This window comes from Haemorhous mexicanus, chromosome 16 (assembly GCF_027477595.1).
Source record: "Haemorhous mexicanus isolate bHaeMex1 chromosome 16, bHaeMex1.pri, whole genome shotgun sequence".
Classification (NCBI taxonomy): domain Eukaryota; kingdom Metazoa; phylum Chordata; class Aves; order Passeriformes; family Fringillidae; genus Haemorhous; species Haemorhous mexicanus.
The window spans coordinates 7,217,079-7,244,096 of NC_082356.1; the positions used below are offsets into that span (position 1 = coordinate 7,217,079).

Below are 27,018 nucleotides of genomic sequence, written 5' to 3' on the forward strand. Positions count from 1 at the left end.
AGGCTGGATGGGGCTTGGAGCTTCCTGGTCTAGGGGGAGGTGTCCCTGCTGACCAGGGACTCTTCCCAGCAGTTCCATGGGAGCCCAGTGGGCTCAGGCTTGCACCATGGCTTCACTGAGGGGCAGAGAAGCAGGGCAAAGGAGCTGCACCTGAGATGCTGCAGTAAGCCACACTTCCATACTCCAGTGCTTCCAGGGGTTTGAAGGTCACCTTGATTTCGGCCGAACAATTCGGCCCGATTTCTCCCTCCTACAACAGAGAGAGACAGCAAAACATTGCTCTGCACACTTCACACTGCTTGTTTGCAACCACACTCCTGTAAGCCTTTGTTTAGAGCATCAGTGATGAGTGAACCACCCAAGGAGCCAAGGAAACCCTCCAAACCCAGCTCAACCCAGCGCTGGAAGCTCTCAATGCTCAGCTGATCAGCTCCCACTCTCCACAAGATTCCTGCTGCTCTGACACAAGCTCTTGCTCACATCATGCTGCTGGCAGCCACAGTGGGATGCAACTGCCCCTGTGCACTGGTGGCTCTTGGCCTTAGATGGGCCATAGGAGTGATCAAGAAGAGAACATGATGCCCTTCCTTGAAATGCAAATATTAGTTAAGCTGTTTTGAAAGAAAGCAGAGGTTGGGATTATTCTGGGCTTTACTCCAAGATGAGAAGGGATTTTGCACTGTGCACACACCAGGTACTCATCATCTCTCACAATGCCAGCACTCAGAATCAGGGCTCTGCTTGATGGGAGCACGTGGCAGTTTGCTTGCATCACCAGAAAAGGAAAAGGTTTTGTGTCCCTGTGTGCAGGAGAACTCCAAAGGCCCATTTCAACCTTGCACCCTGGTGTCCAGGCTCACAGATGACACTGGAAGGCAGACTCAGAAATAGTGCAAGGCATGCTTACAGGAGGGGATTGGCATTTCTGGCATTACCCTTGGGCTGAATTTGACCTCCTTTTGCCAGGGAACCGTGGCAAGCTTCAGGTCAGTGTGTGAGCTGGCAGTGCTCCAACTGCCTCTGCTGAACCCCACGTGTTGGGGGAGCCCCTGCCTGCAATAACTGCTCCCTGTGACACTGCAGGGACACACACACAGTGCCTTGAGCAGCTCGAGCCTGGCAGCAGAGCTCGGCTTTGTCAGGCTCCCAGCCCTGCCTTGAGCCTGCAGGGCACAAATGCTTTGAGCAGGGAGCTCTGCAGCCACTCCAGAAACTCCATGTCCTCCCTCCCACCACATGGGGCCAGCTGAGGATCTGCCCAGTGACTGCAGCCGGGGGAAGGGGGACGGGGGCAGGGGTCTTGGGAGGAGCAAGTGGAAGAGGAGGAGGAGGAAAATGAGGTTCTCAGCTATCACTTACCATTGGCTCGATGGAAAAAATGTCATGGGAGAACAGCATGGGGTCTTCTGGCACCTTTGCCATCTTCTCCTGGACCATGCTTTTGAAGGAACTAAGGGAAAGAAGAGGGTGTATCACCTTTGGAAAGAGGGGCTGGCAATTCAGGAAATGTTTAGGGATGTTGCCAGGTCATGTAGGAAGAAGATTAGAGAGACAAGAGCCCAATGAGAACCTGAGGAAATCCAGTCATCACAATCGACCTTTCCTTCCCAAAATGCCATCCCTGGCTGGAGTATCAATGGAACTGGAATGCTGAGTGCTGAGCTCCTGAAGGCCAGGGACACACACCCCAGTGCCAGGGATGGTTTGCTTGGCCTAAACCCTTCAAAAGCACCAACACCCCCCTGAGGCCAAACATTAGCTTCAGTCTTGGGCCATGGATCTCACTGAAATGCATCTTTCAAACCAACCTCCTCTTCTCTTCATTCTCTTCTTCCTCACTAGGAAAAGCCTTCCACTGGAAGTGGGCTGTGATGTTACTCCTGTTCTCAATGAACACAGTTCTGTGGCTTGACATGGAGATGAAAGTCTTGTCAAGCTCCACGGAACTTGTGCTCAGCCCAACGTTGACATCCACAGCTTCTCCGTGGAGCTTTGTGTGGATAATTTCTTCCCCTGGAACAAAGCAAAGGGGAGTCTTTGCTCAGCTCACTGCCTGATGGAAGCACAAGGAACGGAGCAAACCACAGGGCACAGAAGAAAGTGTCCCAGTTTTGAGCTGAATGAGGAGTTCTGTGGATCAGTCCATTTATCCCATCCTGACAGCTCTGTGTGTAGAATGTGGGGATGTCCTGAGCAGCTCCTTAAACACCTTATTTCTGAGGGTGTTTGTGGAGATTTGGCCCCAAGGTGACAGTATGGACAGGGAGATTGGTCCATGTGCTCCGGTGACCACTCAGATCACCAGGATTTCTGCATCCAAGTCCTTCAGGTGACAGGGCTGAGGAGCCCTGCTCAGTCCTGCCTTGCCCAGACTCTCCCTGGGCATCCCACCAGACTCTGTCTCTCCTGATCCCTTGGATCCCTTGTTGCTGACCAGCAAATATGCCTGGGGGCAGGTGGGCAGCAAAAGGAGGCCCAGAGGAACAAGTGAAGTGACAGCCCCCAGCAGGAGGGGACACAGGGGAGGAAACACAACCAGCCTGGCTCTGCAATGTGACAAACCACTGCAAAATGAACACCATGAAAATCATCATCATCATCATCATCATCATCTCCCTGGCCAAAGCCAAAGCCTCATCAGTCTTGAAATATTTGATATTGTTCTGATCTGAAAAACCAAGATGCAGCATTGCAAATGAAATAAAAAAGGGACAAAGGAAAGATGAGTAAGTACAGAGCAGCTTCTCCATTAAGACTGAATGGGATTCCTCAGTCTAGAAATCAAATGGGAGACAGATGTGAGAGGTTTGCAACAGCAGGAACAGCCTGGGAAATGGGGACAGGGAGAAGTTTGTTTGGGTTTGTCACAAAAAAAAGAACTAGAGCACCTGAAAATGTTGTTAGACAGAAACTACATCTATGTGTAAGGGCCACAGAGAAAAAGGGTCTGTGGCAAGCCAGGGGAGAAGACACACATGGGACAGAGGTGTGCAAGAAATCCACTGCATTGGAGAGAGTCTGATGGAGACCTCACCTGCAGCACTGCCCAGGAATCAAATAAAACTTCAGCCAGGCATAGCCACATGGGAGTGGAGAATCAGGGATCCTCCTTCCTCCACTCAGCAACTCCCAGCACAACAGGAGTCCAAAATCTCTGCCTGTTAGAGGGGATTCACTTTCTCAAGCCCCTAAAGACCAAGGAGTTCTCAGTTTGCTTTGGGGTGAAGCTGAGCAGGGGAGGTACCTCTGGAGGGAATGCAGGGGATGGGACAGCAGGGAGCCATGGTGCAGAACTGTCCTGTGCCCGTGCAGGGCCCAGCACTCACCTGTGCTGCAGCTCACTGCCAGGGAGCCCCAATGGTCACCGCTGGCCCGCGGGTGAAATCCCACTGTCACCTGCACGGTGTCACCAGCGCCCAGAGCTCCTGTGGCCGGCACCACGGAGAAAGGACTGCAACACAGAGAGAGGGAGCAGGGCTGGGGGGACACCTGGCCAGGAGATTCCTTCTGCACTGCAGCTCACTGCAGCTCCCTGGGGCAAGCAGGGAGCAAACCAAGCACAGGCAGCAGAAGACAGCCAGAACAGACAGCATCAGAAACAGCCACTGAGCCACTGCTGAGGAGATCCAGCCCTCACCAGATCCTGGGGCTAAAATGACCTCAGCTCCCCCATACTCTGCATCCAGCTCTCTGCAATGAGGCTCAAGGGTCCCACTGCCACCAATCCCATCAGAGAATGGTTTCTGAAGAGCACAGAGAGGGTTCAGAGCTATCTGCATGACAACTTGACACTGACTGCCTCAGGAATTCCTCTTTTCCTGCTGCCTATGAACCTCATCTCAGGAGATGCAAACGTTAGGGCACTCCCTCTCCTGGCAGATTACAGCCTAGCAATCAGACAGGGAGAAGGAACTATTCCCTGAAGACCAAGGAATAGTTACTGTTGCAGTGTGGTTCTTTGGTTTCTTTTCCATTGAAAACATCCTGATTTAGCCAAAAAGACACATTTTATCAGCATTTCAATGAGAGCTTCCTTTTCTAAGAAAAGGAGCAATCAAAACTCTGAAAGAGTGCAACTGCAGATTAGAGCAATACAGTGACCTGGAAACAAGACCCAAAAGGAGGATGCCATTTACAGTCTGAAGGGTCCAATCCCAGCTCAATGAAGCACCATCAGCAGGAGCACATCAAGGAAACAGAACAGGAGGTTTCTGTGTATTTACCAGCAATGCAGTCTGGGACTCTGGGTGGTCATGCAGGCTGGTAACTGCTTGCTTGGCCCACCAGACAAACTCTGTGCAATGTGTTGGAAATAATTATGCAACTGTGTTGGTGCACTTTGGATTTACCAGGAGCAATCAGCATTGATCACCAGGTAAAGAGCTCTTGCCTGACAAACACAAGACTCTGTGCTTTGATGCTCAGGGACAGCCCAGGGGAAAAGTGCTTCTGCCCAGCAGCTGCTGGGCTTTGTGCTCTTCTACAGCCCCACTGAGGAAACAAAAGTTCCTGGCCTTGGTGCTTTGCTGCTGGTCAATCTGTCACTTCAAAGTGTCTTCTGGGGACTTTGGTGATGAATGCATCACACACAAAAACAAAGGGAACATCTGGCAAGCTGAGCTTTGCTCATGTCAGCAGTGACAGCTGATGAACTTGCTTCAGGTTGTGCTCATGAAGGACCTCTGGCTGCAATGATGGGCTGAGCTGTTCCCATTGCCACTGGGGAGAACATCACTGCTGGCTGGTGGAGAAGCCTTGGGCCAGCAATGTTTATGGGCTGGACGTGAGACTTTGGAGGGAGGGGAGGAAAGACAAGGCCCCAGCAGCCCCAGAGCCAGATCAGTGCACGTGCTCCTGCATCTGCCCCAGGGCTGATGCCAGCCCTGCTGCAGCTCTCTGCTGGGGCTCGGGGGATCAGTGCCTGCTGGGGGCAAGGCACAGGATTCTTCCCTTAGTCTTTTGCCAGAAATTTCATCAGAACAGAGAAGTTGCCAGTTAGGGGAATCCCTGGCCAGGCTTCAGCACTCCCTTCCATTCCATTCCCTTCCCACTCCTGCCCCATGTTACATGCTCCTGCCCTCAGATGGCAGGATGGGAAGAACATTCCTGGAGGTGACTTCAGGGCTTGCCTGAGAAAGAAGGTGTCTTCTTTTTTTCAAATTATCAGGAGAAGAGGATCCAGCCAAGTCCAGGACTCAGTTTCAGGCCGAAAAAACTGAGTGCAATTCAGCCCCTTCACCTGCTACATCCCACCCTGGGCTGGACCCACCAGACTCTTCTGTTCCTGCTGTAGCAGTCATCTCTCAACTCCTCTGAATTTCAGCCAACAGCACTAAGCTGTTCCCTGAGCCCACAGATAGAAGAGCTGTGCAGGAGACATCCCTGACACTGTAATAACCAAATGAAAACCACTGCCAAGAGATGGGGCTGGCAAGCTCAGTTTTGGCCTTTTCTCTGTTCATTGTGAGCTGCTCCTTAAGACACTTCTCACCCTGTTAGATCCATCCTCTCAATGAATCACTACTGCAACTGACAGGCAGAAAAGATAAGGGACGGAGGGGGTTTTCTTGAAAAACACGTTGTTTTCTTCTGCTTTTTAGCTAGGTCCATTGATATGTTTGTTCCCTTCTATGGCATCTAAAGCCAGGTCCAGATCTCCCAATGGCACCTTGCAGTCCCCAGACTCTGCTCTTGCTTTGAGCAGTGTGTTTGCTCAGATGATTGCCAGAGGTCCCCTCCAGGACCACTGGAAAGCCACGTGCCTGTGGCCTCTCAGGGAATGGGTCTATTTGGCTGACAGTGCTGAGGAAGCATTTCAGAAGCTGCTTGTGCTCAGGAGGGTGCAAGCCAGCTACCAACATGTTCCAGCAGCCTCCAGCAAATCTGGGACAGAGAAAGCTCCAAGGCCACAGAAAGCAAGAGCAGATGCCATCCATCCTGCTCCCTTCCAGCCAGGCTGCAGGGCAGCAGCTGCAATGCTCTGGTTCCTTTTGCTGCTCTTTCCCAGCTCTGCTGTCCCCCAAAGGTGTTTTGCACAAGGACAGATGAGCTGCCTCACCTCTGGGTGCTCAGCTGGTAACGAGCTGCCCGGGTACCGACATTGCGCACCAGCAGAGTCTTCTGGGTGCTGCCCTGGACTGCACACTTGGAGGAGTCCAGCTGGGCAGGGAAGTCCAGGACAGCTCGGGCACCAATGGCCCGGATGGGCACAACGATCCTTTCCCTTGATGTCATGCAGACCAGCTGGTGGCAATAATCCTGCAGGAAAAGAAACTGCCTCAGCACAGGGCATTTAGTGCCATCCCCATGGCAGAAGAAAAACTTATTGTTCATTTTAGGGTGCAATAGGTAAATTGATGCTCCAAGGGCATCGATTTACCTATTGCACCCTAAAATGAGCACTAAGTTCTACTAATATGTCACATTTTAAAGGCACCGGGGCACTTTTGCAAAACCTATCTCTGTGGCATTCAGCTCTTGTATCACTAGGTCATACCCATACCCTAGGCCACCACAATTTTACTCTAAATTTTAATGATTGTTAAACAATTCCTAAGTTCATTCTAAAGAACATGGTGCTTGGGAACACAGGACATTCCTCTAGGTTTCTATATTCCCACTGTCTGAGAATAGGACAAAGTCTTCAACTGGCTCTAAGCAGCAAAAGGAAGATGAGAAAACAGCTGCACCCAAAGAGATCCTGCACCTCTGGCCTGCTGTAGAAACATCAGTTGGCTCAGAACTCCTCTCTAACTTTGCCTCTCCAACCAAGCCAGGAGAAGAACAGTGCCAAGAGGTAGCAGGATGCTGTTGGAAAGGGCCTCTCTTTGTTTCCCTGCAAGGTTTCCTCCCTTCCATGCCATGTCCTAAACCCTTCCCTATGAACAAGCCTCCAGATCAGAACATGAACCCTCCAGATCCCAGCACTGAGATCAGACTTGCCAGGGCCTCAGCACTGCTGTTCAAACCTCCCCACAAAAGCACCTTTGGCACGGGATGGGTGCCAGCTGACAGAGCAAGCACAGGGACAGGCATGAAGACAGAGCCCCAGCAGTGTCACTGCCACAAGCCCTGGGCTCACAGCTCTGCCTGCAGCTTGTACCTGCCCTGCACGAGCTCCTTCAGGCAGGTGTCCCAGTCCCCTGCAGCTCAGCAACCTCTGCTGACCAAGGGCACCCAGAGCCCAGTGTGCCTGTGCCAGGCCGAGCTCACGGGCACAGCACATCCTCTGCCCTGGCCCTGCAGCTGTACCATGCTCACTTGTGCTCTGGGACAGCACAGCTGCAAGGCTGGAGAGCAGAGGGGGTGAAAAAGCACCGTCTTTGCTCCAGCCCAGGGGCAGGCAGGGAAGCTGGTGCCAGTCAGCAAGGAGGAAAGCTCTCTGACCTCTTGGTTCCTCTGGTGTTTTCCATCATAATGAAACCCCTTCCCCTAGACCTAGAGATGGCCCAACATCTATCAAGAGCCCTCTGTCATTTCCATCCTGTTCCCTCTGCATCTTCCCCTGGGAATGCTCAGGGATGTGCAGGGAGGGGAAGCAGAGCCTGTCAGGCCTGGCTGCAGTGCCTGCCAGCAGGGGCCAAGGTGTGACTGGCTGCAGGCTGCCTGCCCATGGCCTGAAGCCAAGCTCACAGCATGCAATGGGCTGGAGCCAGAGTGCAGGGAAAACAATGGCTGTGCAGATCATTCTGTGCTTTGGCTCCTCCACTCTCACCTTGTTCTCGGCGGGGCTGAAGCGGATGCGCACAGGGGCAGAGGCGCCTGCTGGCACCACATGGTACACATCCCTGGGGCACGCCAGCTGCAAATAAGGGCAGCTCTCCATGGATACCTTCACCAGCCAAGGAATCTGCAGCAAAGACACCAAATGATCATTGTGCCACTTGTGCCAGCAGGACCAGAGGAGACCTGTCCGTGCCCTGCTGACATCCCTCCTTGGCCCCTTCCCAAAGCACTTTCAGCTCTGCAGGCACAGGCACATCCTTCACAAGGCTGAACTGGAATCCCTTCTGTCTGCCTCCAGCATTTTGGCCAGGGCCAGTAGGGCAGTGCCTGCTGGCAAGGAAGGGCTGAGCAGGTCAGCACCAGGAGGATGGAGACAGAGCACCTGAACGAAGTCATCTGCCTATTCAACAAGGCCAAAAAACCTGCTGGCTTCTGCCTCCACACAGCCATGCACTTGTCATGTTCCAGAGGGGAATGTGCTCCCTGAAAGCAAACCAGCACATTGTCCTGGGGGAAGGAAGAAATTCCCTTCTAGCAGATTAGCTTTGGGTAAGGATGTTGTGGGGATACAGTCAGGCAGGCAGAGCAGCAAGAGACGAGACCAAGCCCTGTGGCCTTACTGGGAAGAAAAGCAAACCTGAAAAGCAAAACAGGGAAGGAACACAGCAAGACAATCCCTAAAACAAGGAGATGGCAAAGAGAATTGCAATTAGCAGTAAAGCAGCAAGGAAGAATCATAAAACCATGAGAGCAATTAGCTTGCCAAAAGTGACAGCAACACAGACAGGCTTTGCCTGTTGACTATGGGCTTCAAAGGCCTTTTCTGCCTGGAGAAACATGACCAGCACTGACTGACAGTGTGGTTCCAGGATGAAAAGCCAGTCTTGGCTCTCCAGGCCTTCTTGCTGCCTGTGCAGGCAGGCTGGGCTGCTGGGCATTCCTGCCTGCAGCCAGCAGGCCAGGTTCTGCCCTCTGGCATTCACAGACACAGCAAACATGCATTTTCTGGCACACTGAGAGCATCAACCCCTAAGCCCCACAATGCTCTCCAAAAGTCTAAACCAGATGATTTGAACTCCCTCCTGTCTCCTCCCACCAGCCCACTCTTGGCACAAGCCCCCCTTGAGAAAATCTTTCCCTGACTGAAATTCCAGTGGTCTCAAGTTTTCCTCTTTACACTGGAACACAACTGCTGACATTTTTCAACTTTTTCCCCTCTTAGCTCTCTTGGCAAACTGCAAAACAATCCAAATTTCTTCAAGTGAAGCTGGAAACCTCCAGGAGCACATGGCTTTGGATCTGCTGTGGTTCTCCAAAGGGAAAGCAGAGCACTCTGTTCCTTTTGGAAAAGCTGAGCAGAGCTGGATGAAGCTGAACAGGAGCCTGAAGTGGCACCTAAAGGCCTCTCACTGCTTCTGCTCCATCAGCCTGATTGCAGGGCTCTTTCAGAACACGTCTCCTGCAGTGCCAATGCCATTGATGAGAAGTGATTCCAGCACAAAGTGCAGAAGACTCAGCCCCTGAGCTGTGACTGTCAGCTGCACAAAGGGAGCCAAACTGGCTGAGAGAGGCAGAGATTCCTACCAGGAGCCAAGATTAACCAAGGAGACACAGGGTGTGGGACAGACTCAAGGCAAAGCAGGAGAGCAGGAAAGAACTGTACAGCCCTCAACATTCCTCTCAATCCAGAGCTTGCAAGAGAAGGAAACTCCTTTGGGATAGACACCATCACTGCATGGCCAAAATCAGGGGACAATTCCCAGCACAGGAAGATTTCCAGCATCTTGCAGAACAAGGTGCTGAGATATTTTCTTCTGCATGTGATGCAGCAGACAACTTGCTTTGCTGTACACCCAGGGAATGACAGCACTCTCCTCTTCCAGCACAGTGTTAAAGCTCCAGGTGCCAGCACTTACCTTGTCCTTATTAATGAGAGACAGCTCCATCTCAGAGACCTCCCGAGCGACGAAGTTCTGAAATACCAGCTCTGGTGGGGAAACCCCAAACCAGCTCTGTTTCGGGGCAGCTGACGGCAGCTGGAGAGGCGAGAGAGAGCAGGGAGAGCTTCAGCTGCTGGGAGGAAGGTTCATGAAGGAGAATCTTCCACTGATCCCCAGGGAAGTACAGACTCTGGGCGAGCACGTCTGCCCAGCCCACACTGGGCAAACAGTGGCTCACCCACCTCTGCTCTGAGTGATCCAGAGCTGCTGGGCCACACACAGCAGGCTCAGGCCAAGCTGCTCGTTTGGCATCTATTTCTCCAGGTTTCTTTCTCCACAATGCCAGGCAGCACTTCCCTTAAGCACAGCCCTGTGCCCATGTGGTCACAGAGCTCGGGGGCACTGACTGAGCACTCATGGAGTAAGTAAAACCCATGGATTTACAGGAGACTCCATGGGAAACAATTCTGGGATGTCCTTTACTCTGAGACAGGGAAACGCAGGCCCGCACAACTGCAAATATCTTTTTTGCTCTAGAACTTAGACCTATCAGTAAGAAGAGCACAGGACCAGAGGAGGTGGGAGAGATGAGGTGGTATTTGGCTGAAGCCAAAAGGTCATAAAGCAAAAGAATGGAATTTGTTGGTTCTGTGTGTTGTTTGTGGTTTGGATTTGTTCAGGTTGGATGTTGAGTGTGGCAGTGAGAGGGACGGGGTTGAAGACCTGACCAAAAGGAAGTAGGACGAGAGGGGAGGGGACAGAAAAGTTGGTGGTCAGTAGAGAATGGAAGCTCCTGAGTACCCATCCAATGGGAAAGGGGACAGGGACCGCCCCAGCCGGGTATAAAGGGCACAGAAAGATTGCCATTTTCTCAGAGGGTGTGTGTGTGCTTGGCTCTCAGGGAGGGAGACACACCCGGCTCAGCTGAATCCTTACTAATAAATAGTTTTCTTTTGCTTTGATGATTTTGTCCCCTTTCATTGTACTTAAAAGTTAGTGTGTTTCAAACAGAAGGAAAGGCAAAAATAAAAAGACAGATGAGGTGAAAATCAAAAGACAAGGGAGGTGAATGCTGAATGAGGGTAGGGTTCAGTTATTTTCTCAGCAACTTGGGTAAAAGTAGAGTTGGTGTTGTGGTTTGAGGGGAAATGGTTTTTTTTGGGATGGTGTGGTCACGCCAATCGGTGTCCAGATTTTAATATTGGCACCTGGTTTGTCCACTGAGGGCATGGATACGCCTCTGAGAACACAGGGGGTTAAAAGCTGTGAACTCCCACTGGAAGTTCCTTTTGAGTTCCGGTCCTGGACCAGAGGAGACCTCCCCTGTCCAGCTCTGAGCTGGGCAGTGGGGGGGAAGGGAGCCATGCAGCCGGAGGGAGGGAGGCCAGGCCTGGGCCGAAGGGTGGAGGAGCATTGCACTGCCAGGGCTTCGGGCAGCCATCCCCCATTCCCCCCCCGGAGGGAGAGAGAGAGAGCAGCCTGTGCTTGTGATAGCGCGGCTGGAGTGAAGGAGAAGGGGGGGGTGCCCAGCAGGGCAGCCAGCCGTGGGAGTTCATGAACCAAACCGGCAGAGCCTGGGACTTATAACCCTTCTTGGGACGATGGAAACCTTGCAAATGCTGATTCCTCCTGGAGTTGGTGAGATTGAGAGAAGTTGAGAAGAATTCTAGGTGGGAGGAGATGATGGAGTGGCTTTTGGCTGGACTTTTCTTGGATAGCTATGGACAGAACCCTTGAGTTCCTGTGACACAGAGACTGCATTCTGGGGGGAGGCAGTGGCTCAGAGCCAGGAGAGTGCGGTGATGTGAAGGTGTGTGAACAGAGACGAAGGGTGGAGGAGGGTTGTGGTGGTGCCCTCCGTCTTCGAAGAAGAAGAAGAGGAAGATGATCTCTGTTCAAGAGACCCCTCAGCCCCAGGGGGTGAAACATGGTGGGGACAGGTGTCCCAAAAGGAGAGGGACTGTGCTCTTTTTTGGAACTGGACAAAGCATCCTTAAAGAGAAAAAACCCTAGAAGCAGCTCTGGTCCATGTGCAGTGGTGAGAGCACTGGACATGGAAGGAAGAGGTCACGATGGCAAAATGTTCTCCGGGCGGTGCCACACGTGACACAGAAACACGAGAAGTTTCGCCTGTTTCCTGGGTGAAGTCTGTAGTGCAAGAGGGACTCCTCTCTTCTCAAAGAATTGAGAATTGATTATCCAAAGGGTGGTAACGGAATTAGGAAATTTTTGGTGGGGGGAGGAGGAGGAAATTTGGAAGGTTTTCATCCTGTGTTCTGTGTGTTTTTTCCCTGTAGTTTTATGTTAATAAAGTTTTTTTCCTTTCAATCGTAAGTTGGAGCCTGCTCTGCTCTATCTCTGATCACATCTCACAGTAGATACCAGGAAAAGAGGTTTTCTCATGGAAGCACTGGCATTTCGCCAGACTCAGACCATGACAGTTGGTATCTCCTTTTTCCACGAGTTTTAAATGGGTGCTTTCTTGTCATTACTGCTATCTTATTTAATGCCACTGTAGAGGCACGTCTGGAATGACACAACAACAGCAAATGCTTCAGGAGCAGAGACATTGCTTTGAGAAAACTCTCCCCTGCTTTGTCTGCCTGCTCCAGCCACACTGCTGTCACTGCAGGGACACCAGCAGGTCACCTGTGGGACTTCACAGCAGACACATTCTGCTGAAGGGAGTGGCTGCAGCACACTGGCCCTTAGCTGTGCCCTTCCCTGAGGTGTTCCCAATGCCCCTCTCAAGGGCAATCCTTAACCACTTTGTTCCATGTCTCCTGCTGCCAATTTCCTGCTCAACAGCCCACCTTGATCACCTGCCCCTTTGGACTGTGCTTTCTACTGGGCCAGTCCTGCCAGAAAAGCAGATTTAAACACACCTCTAAGTAGGCACTGATCCAGATAAAGCACATCCATTCCCCTCTGCCCAGGGCCAGTCCCCTGCACATCTGGCAGCCTGCAAAATCTAACACCCTGTCAGGGTCCAACACATTGTTCCAGCCCAAAGCAGGAATGCAATTTCTTTTGTTAAATCTGAAGTAATTCCTGCAGATCCTCGGCCTTCAAAGGCCAACGCTGCCACTCTGGAGGGAATCCTGTGACCCCAAGCATTTGATGGTGACCACACCAAAGCAAGAGGAGGCTCTCTCAGCAGGCGAATGGCAAATGGCAATGTTGTGCCTTTGTGTCCCCAGCCTTCCCCCATTAGCAATGGCAGCTACACTCCAGCACAGCCCAGCAGCTTCAGCAGAGGTTATTTGTGTTGCTCTGTGCACATCAGGACTCCCAGTCCACCCCTCCCAGCAGTGTGCAATGACAACAGCACCTGGACACTGAGGTGTTTTGCTGGAGACAAGCCTGTCACAAGCACACACCCCCTTCAAACTTCATGTTCAACAGAAAGGAAAAGAGCAGGAAAAGGCTACCTTTGGACGAGTCTCACTCCTGTCTGGAAATGGGCCAGTTCTGGGCAGAATACTCCCCCCAGTACTGGCCTCCTTCTTCCTGCTGGGAATCTTCTCCCTCTGGAACTTAGAGGGAAGCAGCTGAAAGGCAAAAATACACCAGCTAGAGCCTCAGAGATGGCTTGTTCAGAGAGGCTTTTCTGGAACAAGTGGCACTGGTGAATAACTTGTGATCACAGCCACTAGGACAGTCCTGGGAGCCCTGGAAGTTTCCTGCTGAAGTCCTTAGCATCAGTAAATTAATAATACAGAGTGCAATACACACACTCCAGCCACATGGCTCTGTCCTATTGGCTTCTCTGGGATTGGATGGGACATGGTTGGGGATTTCTGCTCTTTGGGCATTTGTTTCCTCTTACATTTCCTTGGATTGAGGCAGTGACCTTTCCAGAAAATGGGCAAGAGCTCTCAGAACTGCCTGAACTCCATCCCTGCACAACACTCAGAGCTCACAGCAAGGAGATATCGCTGCTGGCTGAGTCCAACAGATGCAAGAAAACAAAGCTGTACCAAGAGGGAGGTGCACAGGAATGTGTCCAGGTTTTGGTTCTCCCTGTTAAATTGCTTTCTCTGTCTGGGCTGACAGAGCCCTCCACAGAAGAAAACAGAGGGATCTCCTTGACAGAGCCTCAGCACTGGGGCATCTTCAGCCAAGAGAGCTCCAGACAGCAAGGGACCTTTGTGGCCTTGGCTCCAGTGCTGCCTGCAGGGCTGGATCTGTGCCCACAGGAGCTGGGAGAGAACAGCTGCTTTGGAAGCTCTTCCAGCTGGGAACAGCCATGGCTCTCAAGGCTTTGGGCAGAATTTGAGGTTTCCCTCCCCCACAGGCCCGGGTGGCCAAGGGCAGGATGGTCAGAGCAGCACAGGTGAGTGCCCAGTCTGACAGAAGGAATTCCTGTGGCAAAGGGAAAGGGACAGAACACCTGCTCAGGGCTTCAGCTGTACATTGGTTTCACTTGGCTCCACTGGCACAGCCAGGCAAGACACAACTGAAGCATCCCACAGTGTTCCCTGCTGCACCAGGACAGCCCCCAGCAACAGGAGCACGGCACAGAGGGCTGGGGAGGGGCTCTGCAGCTTCACAGCGCTGCTGGACAACAGGGCCAGGGAGAGCAGGGACACCAGGGCAGGTGCCAGCCTTAACACAGCCCCAGTGGCCACTCACAGTGTTTGGCTTCAGCCTTTCCCTCAGCAAAAGACGAGGTGGTGGTGTCTTCTTGGGCAATCCAGACGCCATCTCCAAGGGATGATGTCACAGAGGGCGACAGTGCCTCAACAAAACTGGAAGGAGCAACAACGGAACTCTGACAATCCACAACCCAATCCATGGCAGTTTCAAGGCATATACTGCTGCTAAACAATTTGATATGATTTGAAAGTAGCTGAGTGCTTGTTTGGCATAAATAGCTAGTATTGTTAGGCCTCTAGTTGGACTTTATTTGAGCTATATGGCTGCCTTGTGCAATTTAAATATGGATTGTACTGAAACCTGGAGCTCAGAAGATGAATATTAAGAATAGTTGGAACAGACAAAGCTGTAGCTTAAATATTACTTAAAAATAGCTAGAGTGGGCCTCCTCTTCTTTAGGCTAAAGCACCCCTGCTCTCTCAGCTGCTTCTCACAGGACTTGGGAGAGACTGAAATGTAATGGCTAATGGCTTAAATCTTGTTAGGAAGGACTTTTTGCCCATTCTGACAAAACTGAATCAAGAAGCTGCCACCACTGAAGCCCACCCCTCCCTGAAAATGCCTCCTTATTCAAACTTGGGACTGTGAGTTAAGCCACCTAAGGGAACTTGAGACAAGATCAAGGAGACACTATTGTCCTCCTAGCTCAGGTCTGGGGAGAACTAAACAAGGCTAATTGAGAAAAATGTATCCACAACCAAGCCAAACCCAGCAGCTCTCCTGAAAATCAGCTCTCTCTGCCTTCAGGCTGGGGAAGTCATAGCTACAGACTCATCTGCTGAGGCCAGCTTTGCACACAAACCTCCCATCAACATAGGGGGAAAGAGGAAATTTTGGGCTTGTGGCACAACCTCTGGTAAGGGGCAGTGGACACCCATCCTCCCTCAGACAAACTGGCTCAGCTCTAAAACCCCCCAGCCCCAGAAGGCCACATCCAGGGGACATTCCCATCAGAGGCAGCTGAGGGGGTGTCAGAACCCATCAAAGACCTCCAGAGTGCCCCCAGACCCATTCCTGAGGCCTTGCACCAGGTGACTGCATGGCATGCAAAGGAACACGACAGATCTGAAAATCCACAACCCAATTCACAGCAGGCTCAAAAGGATATACTGGTGCTAAAGATTTTATCTTATTTGAAAGTAGCAAGAGACAGAGTCCAACTTGCCCCACCCCAGGCAGGAACCTGGGCAGTCCCACCTTGCCCAAATCTGCATGAATCCATTGGAGTCTCATGTTTTGTGACACCTCACCACAGAGAAGACCAGAAGAGTATTTCATGGAATGCCAGTGAGATCCATGCAATGGTGATACTTTCTACTTTCTATTTAATTGGTCACTCTCTTTCTCTCCCCCTCCCCAACTCCCTTCTCTATTTCTCTCTCTCTCTCTTCCTCACATTTGCTGTTACATCAAATCCAGACAATTGACTTTGGCATATGGTCCTGTTTGCACCTTAATTCAGGAGCATCTCCCTAATAATTTTAAGAACCAGACCATAACAACCCACAGACACCTGAGTAGAACTCATTCACCTTTAAGCAGTTTAAGTCATCACTATAGGGAAAAAAAATGCCTATAGACTACTACATTTAGGAAATTCTGCATTTCTTCAGTGGAAAAAAAGCACCATCAGTAGACCATATATCGTTCATCTATTCAGCTGCACATTATCCCATCCTCTGTTTCCTTTTGGAATTCTCTTTCAGAGCACAGATGGGACAAAACAAAAAAGCACAATCAATCTTTACCTTCAAATGAAATTGAGGACTCCTCGCTGGCAGAGACCAAAGCTCTGCGAGTCCAGGGCTCGCCGGCAGAGACAATCTCTGTGAAAAAGTCCCCGAGCGAATCGCTGAGTGCAGCCGTTGCACGAGCCCAGGCTGCGAACAACCAGCCCGGAGCGCGCTCTGCGGCAACTGAGGCGGCGGCGCCGTCACAGCCGCTGTGGCCGCGCCCGCGGTTCCCCGGCAACCGCAGCACCCGATTGTCGGGGCCGGGCCGGGGGCGGTGACGCCGGGCGGGCCTCGGTCCCCGCTCCTTCCAGCCCTGCTGCCCCCTCGGTCCCCGGCCGGAGGGGGAGGAATCCGCTCCGGGGCCCGGAACGTGACGGGCCACAGCGGCAGCGCTCGATATCGCCGGGGCCTCGGCCCCAGCTCCGGGCTGCTCCTGCACAAGGAAGGCGCGGCCGGGGGGGAACCCAGGCTCTCAACACTTCCCATAAGTGTCTAAAATCATGCACTTCAATTAAAACAGTGAGATGATTGCACAGAAAGAAGGAGTGTTCAGCCTTGAAGTGGAGGGAGAAGCAAAGGCTCTGATCTGTCTGTCCAAGTGGCTCGACTTTTATTCAGTTCCCTTCCATCCCGTGTCTCAGATCTTTGCCCTTCCATGCAGCCATGCACACTAGAATAGCACAGAGGGGGAAGCATGTCCAAGTGGCTGGTAATGATTTTAGTCGGGGGAAGGGAGAAAAGGACAATTTCTTCTGCAAAATCATATCTATTCTTGCTTTTCCTGTGCACTTCAGAAGAACCTGAGAACCTCCTGGACAGTCTCTAGAAAGACTGTCTGGATACCTGATGCTTAAAGCAACTGTTTTTACAGAGCATTGTGGTTACTTGACAGACACAGAGATATTCCACACAATTTCTTTTGAGATCTACTAAAAGCAGATCTAGAATGCTACTTGAAGTCATCTTCCCAGGGCTGACAGACTCTCAGATTCTGAAAACCTCTATGGTTGACAGTATGAAGAAATATTCTGAGTGTTGTCATTCTAGTATGGAGGCAACTGAGGTGGTGTTAGAAAAGCTATGGAAAGAGCTTAATTTCCTTCAAACATAAAGTAAGAAACAGGGAATCCATCAGACTTGATGACTGCATGGCAAGAGCCATAAATTATCTGAGCAGTGAAGATGGCAGTGCCCTGGTCCCTTTCCCAGCTGAAGAAACAGTTAATTTTTCAGCAGCTGGATAAGGATTACTTCCTGCATTTGCTTCCTCCCATTCCAAACTTCAAGCCAAACAAGCACCTGTCAGCATACACTGCCTATTGACCCAAATGATTTGAAGATGTTAGTTAGTGGCTTTATCCTTGTACCTTACAAGGATCTACCTCTTACCATCCCTTGGTTTCTTGTCTTTTATTTTGGAAAGCAGAGCTTTCATTGTTCTACCAGTCTCAATCATGTCCTGAAACACATAAAAAAGGAAATGATCTTTCAGGTTGGAAAGGAAACCAGACTGTCAGTGGATGAAATGAGAGCATACCAACCTGGCAGCAGAGTAAGATACTTTATTTTATGCAGTATGTATTAATTTGAAAAGAAGGGGAAAAAAATCCATGTCATTGCACGCCTCCTTCAGTCATTACCTACCTCTACTACTAACACATTCTCTAGGAGAGGGGAGGTTATATATATATATATATATATATATATATATATATAAAATATCCACCATTTGGGGTAGATCAGTAAATCAGTTCCCACAGCCATACAATCCTGAGCATTTCATGCACCCAAATATTAAAATTACAGGTTTGAATGTCTAGCAATTACAAATTACTTCAACTTCTTTTTCTAGCTTATAGAAAATCTGGGTTTACAGGAAACTAGAATACTTCCTACAATACAGATGCCTCCATTCTCTGCACATCTGTAACTATGGCTGATCTACAATACTGATAAATGTTGCAGGTTGTCGTTTCACACAAATTCAACGTTTTTTCCTGGGTTTTTTGCTCACATTGAACTTATCTTAAGGCTTTACTTTTGCTTGCTCCTTAAACTCTGGAAAGATGTGATTAGTTTTATCCCATTTCGGTAAGTAGGCCAACCTCATTGTGCTGTTTTTCAATTGAGTTTATTCTGTGTAAAATTACTTTTGCTTTCTTCCAGCTATCTTGCAGACATCTTTTTCTGACTTGCATATCCAATTCTTCTGCACTGTTCACATTTAATGAGTTATCATATCATTTCAGAGCAACTGTTCAGCTTTATAAAATATAAAACAACATTAATAAATAAAATTTTATCATGTAAACACAACATTTAAGAAGCATTTATTACATTTTTGTATGCTAAGGGACAGCCCCAATAATTTAATGCAAAATTACAATTTTTATAAAACTAAGATTTCTACATAAATGTTAACACACTTGAAATATAAGCTGCTGTTACAAGTGGTGAACTTGCAATTAGAGTTCCTACAAACTGTTTCCACAATGATGCTGTGAAAGAAAAAAAAGCTTTTTCATTGAATTAACTCTGGGTTCTTCACCAGTACGAGTCACTGCTTTTTTAAAAAAACAACTCCACAGTAATGGACACGACAAATCTCCACACCTCAATCTGACACAAACCTCTCTGTTGTGCTTGCAGCACAGAAATGGAGATACAGGTTTGTTTTTTCCTAATTAGCAACTGCACACCCTCCATGCTCTAGAGATTAGAGGACAAGGTCTCTCTGCTTCATGGGAGGGATTGTACAGATAATTTATAAAAAACTGAAACAGGGGGCCCAAAAATACATCCTACTTTAGAAAAAAAAGATCAAGATTTCTTCAGATTGGAAATCAGTGCAGACACAGTGATTTCAGGCTTGATTATCTCCTGGTTTATTCCCTCCCTCTAGTGGTACACCCCCAGGAAGAAAGTATCCCCTGGGTGATAAATGACAATGTTGATCTTTTCCACACAATTTAGAGATGGGAAAGCTTTAAGAACTGGCCCTACATGGAGAGGTTTCACAAATGCATTTTTGCAACACTCTTGGAATTTTTACTTCTTTTTTTTTCTGCCTAAGTCAGTTCTTAAAGACAAATAGGCAACTTTCTGTGCAGAAAACAAACATCTTTTGGAGTATACAAAATTACAAAAAAAGCTGCCACAGAAGTTAAAATCACTTGGGGAATCAGCAGAACACAGAGATGGAAACAATCCCTCTCCTTTTTAAAGCAGTCACAGCAAGCTTACTCATTTGTTTGCAGCTCTGCAGCACAAAAGTAGCAGCTTTGACGAGCTCCTCGTCCTGAGATCCTGTCAATACCTGAATCATGAGTGGCAGACCATTGTTCTGAGGCAGCTCACACTGGTTCTCTTCTAGAACAGGACATGGTAAAGGAAAGGTTTGGTTTCAGCCCCACACACCTTCACCTTACAGTCATTGTAGGGGCCAATACTGGCAACTCTCTGCAAGTTTCTGCAGAAAGAGAGATTTTCACTCCAGACCCGAGCCTGCTGCAGTGACAGCAGGAGAGCTTTACATCCCACAGGATGATTTGACCAGAACTCAGGTTGCTGTAAGAAAACTGAAGGACTGAGACCACTTATTCGATGGAGTTCCAAGCTCATTTAATTGTGGCTCAAAACATTTGAATAATGACTCCTGTTTTTCTTCTCTTTCACGACCTGCTCTTGGAGTAGATATGCAACATTTCTGTGAGGCCTGGGATGCAGAAATATCAAAATCTCAAGGTTTCTATTTAGCAAAATAAAATTAGTAGCTTAAGCCTGGTCTAGCCAATCTGTTCCTCCTCATTTCTTCTGTCATTGGCTGAATTTTTATTGTGCTCTCATTCCCATATGGAATCATATAATGGATAATTGCTAAACATAGTTCTTTCTTCTTTAAACTTAACAAAAAAAAGGAAATAAAAACTTTTACCATTTTTATTTTGACAGTGTTGGCATTTGAAGAAAAACCTTTTTTATGTTGAAATAATTTTTTAATAATTTTTCTTTTCAAAAGACATTTTCCATTAAGTCTTGTTTCACTAGTTCTTAATGAAAAAATGTCTGTTCAAATAAATTTATGACCTCTTGAGCTAATTATTGAACATGTTATTGGCACTCAGAGGATAAAAATCAAACTTTCTGAACACAAGGTCTTTTTCTTGTTTCTCTAAACATACATGAGAAACACCACAAGTACAAATGAATTTCCCTTTCTCTTTGCTTGCACTACCACAAAATACCAACTGAAGTGCTGTATTTGTGCCAGACAAGCTTGGGCAAGCCCTGAGGAACACGACAAAACCATTTTAGAGCCACCAACTGCTTCTGTGTCTTGAAACAATGCTCTTACATGGCTTTTACAAATATTCCTGGCCTTGTAAGCAGTGGAGAGAAGCTGTATGTGCCAAGGACCATGAAAAGGGTGCTCAAGACAACCCATTTGCTAGGTCTGGATTGTAGTAGCTGTCAAGTCTGGATTAATTATTCCTTGAGACACCTAAGCCCAGCTCTGAATTCTTGCATATTGAGTCTACTTTTCAAAGCTACTTAAGACACTTCCTGCTAACAAGCTTTAAAATTTAAAGATGGAACATTCTAGAAAACTTTTTGTCCAAATACTGACATTGTATTATTTAACTGAACTCTCTCTCGTGTTCCAGTCTTGATGAAGTGACACCACAGGAGGAGTCAGTGGATGAGAATTTAGGAGAAGCTGACAGACAGGAAAAAGAAAAAGCAAATCTTACCACAAACTTCAGTACAGTGCCCAATTGTTAGAATAATACTGATTTTTTTCTCCTGTGCTCAGTGTCTCATTGGACAGCAGCTTCAGCAGCTCTGACACAGTGGGATACTTTGCCAAGACAAAACTCATGGCAGCTGTTGGTTAAAATGATTGGAAGGAAAACAAAGTCGATTGTGAGTGTACAGGAATTATCCAAGGATCAAATGCTGGGTTTGGAGGGAACTGTACAGAGCCCTCAAAGCCTTGGGCCTGCTCAGCCCTGCCCTGCTCCACCCTGAACAGCTCAGATTACCCCACCCCTCCTGTGCTGCTCCCAAATCCAGTCCTGCCCATCCTCCCAGCCTGTGCTCCACGGAGAGGAGGCAGAAGATCTGATGAATGAGGAGGGCTTTGCACTGTGCAACTTCTGCAGATCCCTGCTGAGTTTCTCCATGTCCTTGATCAGCTCCAGCATGGAGCCAGAGAGAGTTGAATAAGCTTTGACACGCAGAGTATCTGCCATAAAAAGAGCAGGGGGCAAGCCCTTCCTGGCACTGGCAACACCACTGCTAGAGCATCCACGCTGAGGCCCAGTCCTGTCACACCCAACTGAGCTGAAACTACCCTCACAACTAGTGCAGGCTGATGCTTTTCAACTTCTGGGAACTTCCATTTGAAGCTCTTATGGCAGAAGTGTGAGGTACAGCAACCACGGCCACAGCACAGGCTCGTCAGGATCACAGGTTTCTGCAAACCTTCTGTGGAAAACACAAAACCTCATCAGGAGAGCAGTACCCGGCCAGCAAACCAGAGCAGAGTGTGCTCTGCAGAAACACCACGTCCGTTCAGCTCCACCTCTAAATGACTAAAGCTTCCTAAAGCTACACAATTTATTATTCAGCCATAGGCACAACTCCAGGATCCAAACTGACTGGTCAAATCCAGGCCCAGAGCTCAGCTTTACTTACCCAGCAAGGGCTGGAGCATCTCAGTTTTAATTTTCAGTTGGGTTTAAATTTCACTGCATTCATTTGAGCAACAATGGGACAGTAATCCACCTCAGATGAACTGAATCACTCCCCACTTACACCTCTGAGTTTTAAAAAGCATTGCAACATCCACTGGGATGTGGAGAACTTAACTGCCTTTAAGCATTCATTTCTGCAACTTTTCCACCAGCACAAGACTTTAAAAATAGCATTTTAAAATTGCCATAGATCAAAAATGTCTTTCCACTCACAGTTAGTAGCATTACAGGCATTCAGAGTCTTTGTTACTACCACTGCAAGTCTCATGCTGGAGTGACACAAACAGGAATCAGGCATAAGCTCAAGGAGAACTTTGGCTAATGTATCCAATCCCCCAATAGAAACAAAAGATTTCTGCACATCTGCTCAGTGGAAAAAAGAAAAAAATGTGATTTAAGCAACAGAGTCTGCAAATTCTTTTAGCTTTTCACCAAGTAAGTCCATCAGAGTTTTTCTGTGCATGTGTCAGTCATTACATTTCTTCTACAACAGAAGCTGGAGATACATTAATCTCAAGAAATGCAGTAACCGCAGATAAAATAGTTACAGGAAAACATGACCCTGATATGTGCACACAAATGGCAAACATCATGCCTGAGTTCTACCTAAGTCATTGTTTTCAGCCATGTCACAAGGACTTTAATTTAGACACACTTTTAATCAGAACAGCTCCCAGCAGTTTTACTGACCCTATCAAATGTAAGCAGACTGTGGCTATTTGTGGACTTGAGCACAGCACAGTGTAAGTAAAGATGGTGGAGTACAGTGGTCAGAGTAAAAGTGGGAAGAACAGCAAATGACTTTGTAGAGATTGACAAGAAAGAAAAACCCATTTACCTCTCGAATTAAACTTCCTTTTATCAAATTCAAAGCTGTGTAAAGGTTGAGCTGCACTTCCAGTTGTTTGCAACTGTGAGACCAAGAAATGAACAGATGGGACGAACTATCCCAGGCTCTGTGCAACTCTCGAGCCACCCTTTGGCATAGGGAAAAACCCCACAGCAAATGTTCTGATTATCTTCTAGAAAAGTAAAAACAAATTACCCCAAATCAAAACGCAATGAAATAAACTTCAGCTGAACAGTAAAAATGAAACCAAAGTGTTACCGATTTGGAGAATATCTTTGGACTTCTTCCACAGTTTTCAGAGCAACATGTCCCGTTCTGGGGGTTGTTGACACAGGCACAGAGAGTGCTGCACACTGAGGACCAGAGCTGATAGCAGGGATCAGGGTTTTCAGCTGACAGATTCTTCTCAGATGTGGAGAGAGTTGTTCTGTTAAAGAAATGCAAGCAAGGCCCAGACAGTCAAGGAAACATAGCTGCTAACCAGCCTACTATTTGCCTGTTTGAATTGCAGCCCTGTTCACCTGAACAACTGCAGCAGCAGGCTGATGCAGCCTGTGTCTCTGACATGGGTTTGCCCATTTTCTAAAAGAGAACACACACAAGACTCCAGAGACAAATGCAACTGCAGACAAAATCTTAACAGCAAGTTGAATTTACATACATACATTCCCTTTCCTAAGCACATATCCTCCCCAGAATGAAATGTAAAATCATATCAACATATTGGTAAATAACCTTTCCATGTCTCTTTCTTTCTAGACACTCTCAGAAACTATGGGTTTGCATTTGCAAACTCTCTTCTTAGAACTAAACCACGTTCTGCTGTTTAAGGAAATCCCAGTGAGCAATGACCTACTTCGACAATTCAGGTTCGGTTACATGCAAACATTCATCTTTATAAATTCACTTCACCACAACATTGCTTATTGCATGTTCCAAATTTTGGACTGCAGATTGGCAAATAGAAAAGGAGAGTTATCATAACACAGAAAAAAAAACCAACTTACCATTATTTGACACCAGTACTAAGATGACAGAAACAGACATTCTTTTCAAGTTCACATCAGAATCCTTTTTAATTCAAAATAAAATGAGTTCTTCAAGCAACTCAGAAGTACACAAGACAGTGTACTTGTCAACAGTGTCTGTTGACAAGACACTGAAAACAAAAAGTGAAAACCTCAAGTAAGCTACTCATCATCCTAAATTATTAAGTTTCAATTGTGGCCAGTATGTGGGGAGCAGAGACAGGGCAGGACTATGAAGTGCCTGAGGGCTTCCCCCTGCAGTGAGTTCTACACCAAGCAGGACCCTGGCAAGCTTTGGAACAATCCAGGAGTCACTGAACACTTGCTGCTGAGGGAGAGGGGGAGTGCAGCTGTCTGGTAACTTAAAGACACCCTGTGTGCACAAGTCAGCAAGGCACAGATCAAATCTGGGGATGGACAGGGCAACTGGGGCACCTTCCCTGCCCTTGCTCCAACTGACAATCTTGTAGTCTCATTTTGTGAGACCAAAAGAAAATGGAGACAAAGCAGGAGCACAAGTAATGACAGGGGGCCATAGCACACTCAGAAATACAAACAGTGTTATTTTTATTGCCATTACTCTCTAGAATAATCCCCAATGTAAATAAAGCTGCTTCCTTTACGATGCAATGAGCACTCGACTTGGCAAGGTCATTTCTAAACATCAAACCACCAATTCCTCCAAAGTATTCGCTTGCTTCACCTACAAGAGGAAAAACTTTTGCTTCTGTTTCTCTGCAAAATGAAAGGCTTCTATGATTTTCCAACATCTCAAGCCTTATGTCCTTTAGACATTTTTACAGTGCCCACCAGTTCCTTGGCATATATGGTGAACATAAATGCCTGCATTGTTTCTAAGGAAAAGCCTTTCTTACTGTTTTGTTGGCAAATGGAATAGACAGTGACCACAGCCTCCTGCTGAGACAGAGGGCAGTCCAACTGAGATTTAAGGCATTCCAGCAGTAAGGTCAGATCTGTTTTCATATCTAGGAGCAAACACAAAAAGCTTCATTAAATTGTTATCTTTTCTCTCTATTAATCTAGTCAGTATTAGAATAAACCTGTCAAAATGCAGTATGTAGGTGTATTTTAAAAAAGGGGGGGAAGTGAGCCAAAATGGAGCTACATCACTTCTATTCAGCCACAAACAACACACCTAGAAATATTTCTGTCCATCCTTTGTTATTTGAGCATGAGTTCCTTTGCAGAGTAACAGCTTCCTTTTAATATTTCTGGCCTTTCATTACTAGTAACTCTTAGTAAGTCTGATGTAAACTACTAAATATTAAATTCACAATTGCAAGGTGCATTAAGTGTAAATAATACAGAGCCATTAAAGTATTCAGAGTGCAAATAAAATTCAGGGTGCAGTTGAAAATCTGTGGAGTAGTAAGGAAAGAGTCCAAGAGCACAAGGCTGCTCCGTGGTACTGAGGTACAGGAGACATAAACCATGCAGCACAGCAGCAGAGCCCTCAGTCACGTGGTTGGAAACAGAACACAAAATATTCTCTGGGCACCTACACACAACCCTAGGTGGGAAAACAGACTTGGAAAATCTGCTTCTTAGTCTTTGGGGTATCATTAAAAGACTTAGATGATAATTATTTCTAACAGTGACAGAAGGTATTGTTAACAGTAAACCATTACAAGGTCTAAGGGTTCTTAAAGAAGTTAAAATACAATAAAAATGTGGATAAATATTAGCAAATTAAAACCAAAAAATGTGACTTCGTAATGGTGTGTTTTACTATGTGTGCAGGTTTGACATTGGATTTACCCTTTGCATATCCAATACAGTATCCAAAATGTGGAAATTAGGAAAAAACATGTTCTCCCAACTGCTCACCACCCCACAACAGGCCTATCAGAGTCTACTAAAACTTTGTAAAATTGATGCAGATTATAATGACAAATTATGTTAGATATCTTACCACACTGACTTATCTGCACCTTTTGAGTGTTCATTTTTTTTAAATCTCTGTTCTTGTTCTACAACAGCAAGGAAAAAGTTTTTTCAGTTCTGTTCAGATTAGCAGTGTTTATAATATATGCAGTAGAAATGACATCATTTTTCTAAAATGCACTTTTCCCAGTTTTCTGCTTTTACTTTGTCATCTCACACACACACAGTTGAATGTATTGTTGTATGGCAGAGTTTTCCTTTGGAAATACAGTCTTTTATGACAGCCCTGCATTTGTAACTAACAGGTGATCATCTTTTGAGAGTGGACATTCTGCAGAAATCAGGTCATTCCATGTTACCCCTGAGGGGCACTGTCAGTAAAGAACATCCCCTGCTCTGTGTCACTGATCACAACAAAGCTGATCCAACTTTCCTTACAAGAGTGGCCACCTTTGCCATCAGCCAACAACTGGCACTAAGACCAAGTCATGTTACTTAGGGGGTGAACACTCTAAAACACTCGGCCTCCTGCTGCTCAAGGAGCCACCAAACCATCAGCATTGTTCTGGCAGCACTGATCAAACCAAGGGCAGTGAGCACAGAGACATGTTCCTTACAGGGAGAACCCACTGAAATTCTCCAAAGACATTGCCACATTACATGAACCATGCAACCCACAAAACCCCACAGCATTGCTTCTTCACAAACCCCACGGGGCAGCCTCTGAGAGCAGAGCAGCAGAGTGACATTCAGCTTTGGAGGCACAAAGATGCTCCCTCAAACACGCCCCAAGTCCCAAACAGAGAAGGTTGATGCAAGCATCACAGTAACCTCTTACAATTTCTCCAAAAATTACTTCGCTCCAGGCAGAAACTTTAAATCAGTGGCAAATGCAGCTTAAGAATGGATTCATTTTCCTTCTCCAAGTGGAGCAAAGGCTCAAAGCAGAATCCTTGTCATCACTGTGCATCCATCCATTGAAAGCAGCCAGCCCTGCTTTCTCTTGGGAGTTACTGATTGCCCGGTTCCTTTGCTGCTTCCCTTAGAGAGGAGAATTGAGAGAGGTCATCTCCCTGCAGCCTTTCAGAAGTGATAACAGACATGCATTTCATTTTCCTGCAAATCCAACCCTGCCACAACAAGGAAAAGCTTGCCAGCCTTCCTCACCTCTTTTTGTCCTACTGCCACCACCCTGCCAGCCTAAGAAAAAACACAACCCACCCAAACAAAAGGAAGGCTGTAAAAATGAGTTCGCTCTGGAGCTAATTGCTTTTCAGAAGAGTTTCATTTAATACATGTTTATACAATTATGCAATATAAGAAGCACAAGGGGTTTAAAACTGGATGTATACAAGGACACATCTTGACCTTTACCTGCATCTTTTTGACTTTTGCAACCTACAGGAGGTACGCAAAATAGTA

At 47.5% G+C, this 27,018-nt stretch overlaps 2 pseudogenes; one reads left to right on the forward strand and one right to left on the reverse strand.

Annotated features, from left to right (window-relative positions):
* Positions 1-27,018, forward strand: part of LOC132334622 (zinc finger protein 850-like) — an 860,268-nt pseudogene that overhangs the window by 770,042 nt on the left and 63,208 nt on the right.
* LOC132334746 (telomere repeats-binding bouquet formation protein 1-like) lies at positions 19,213-25,658 on the reverse strand (annotated as a pseudogene).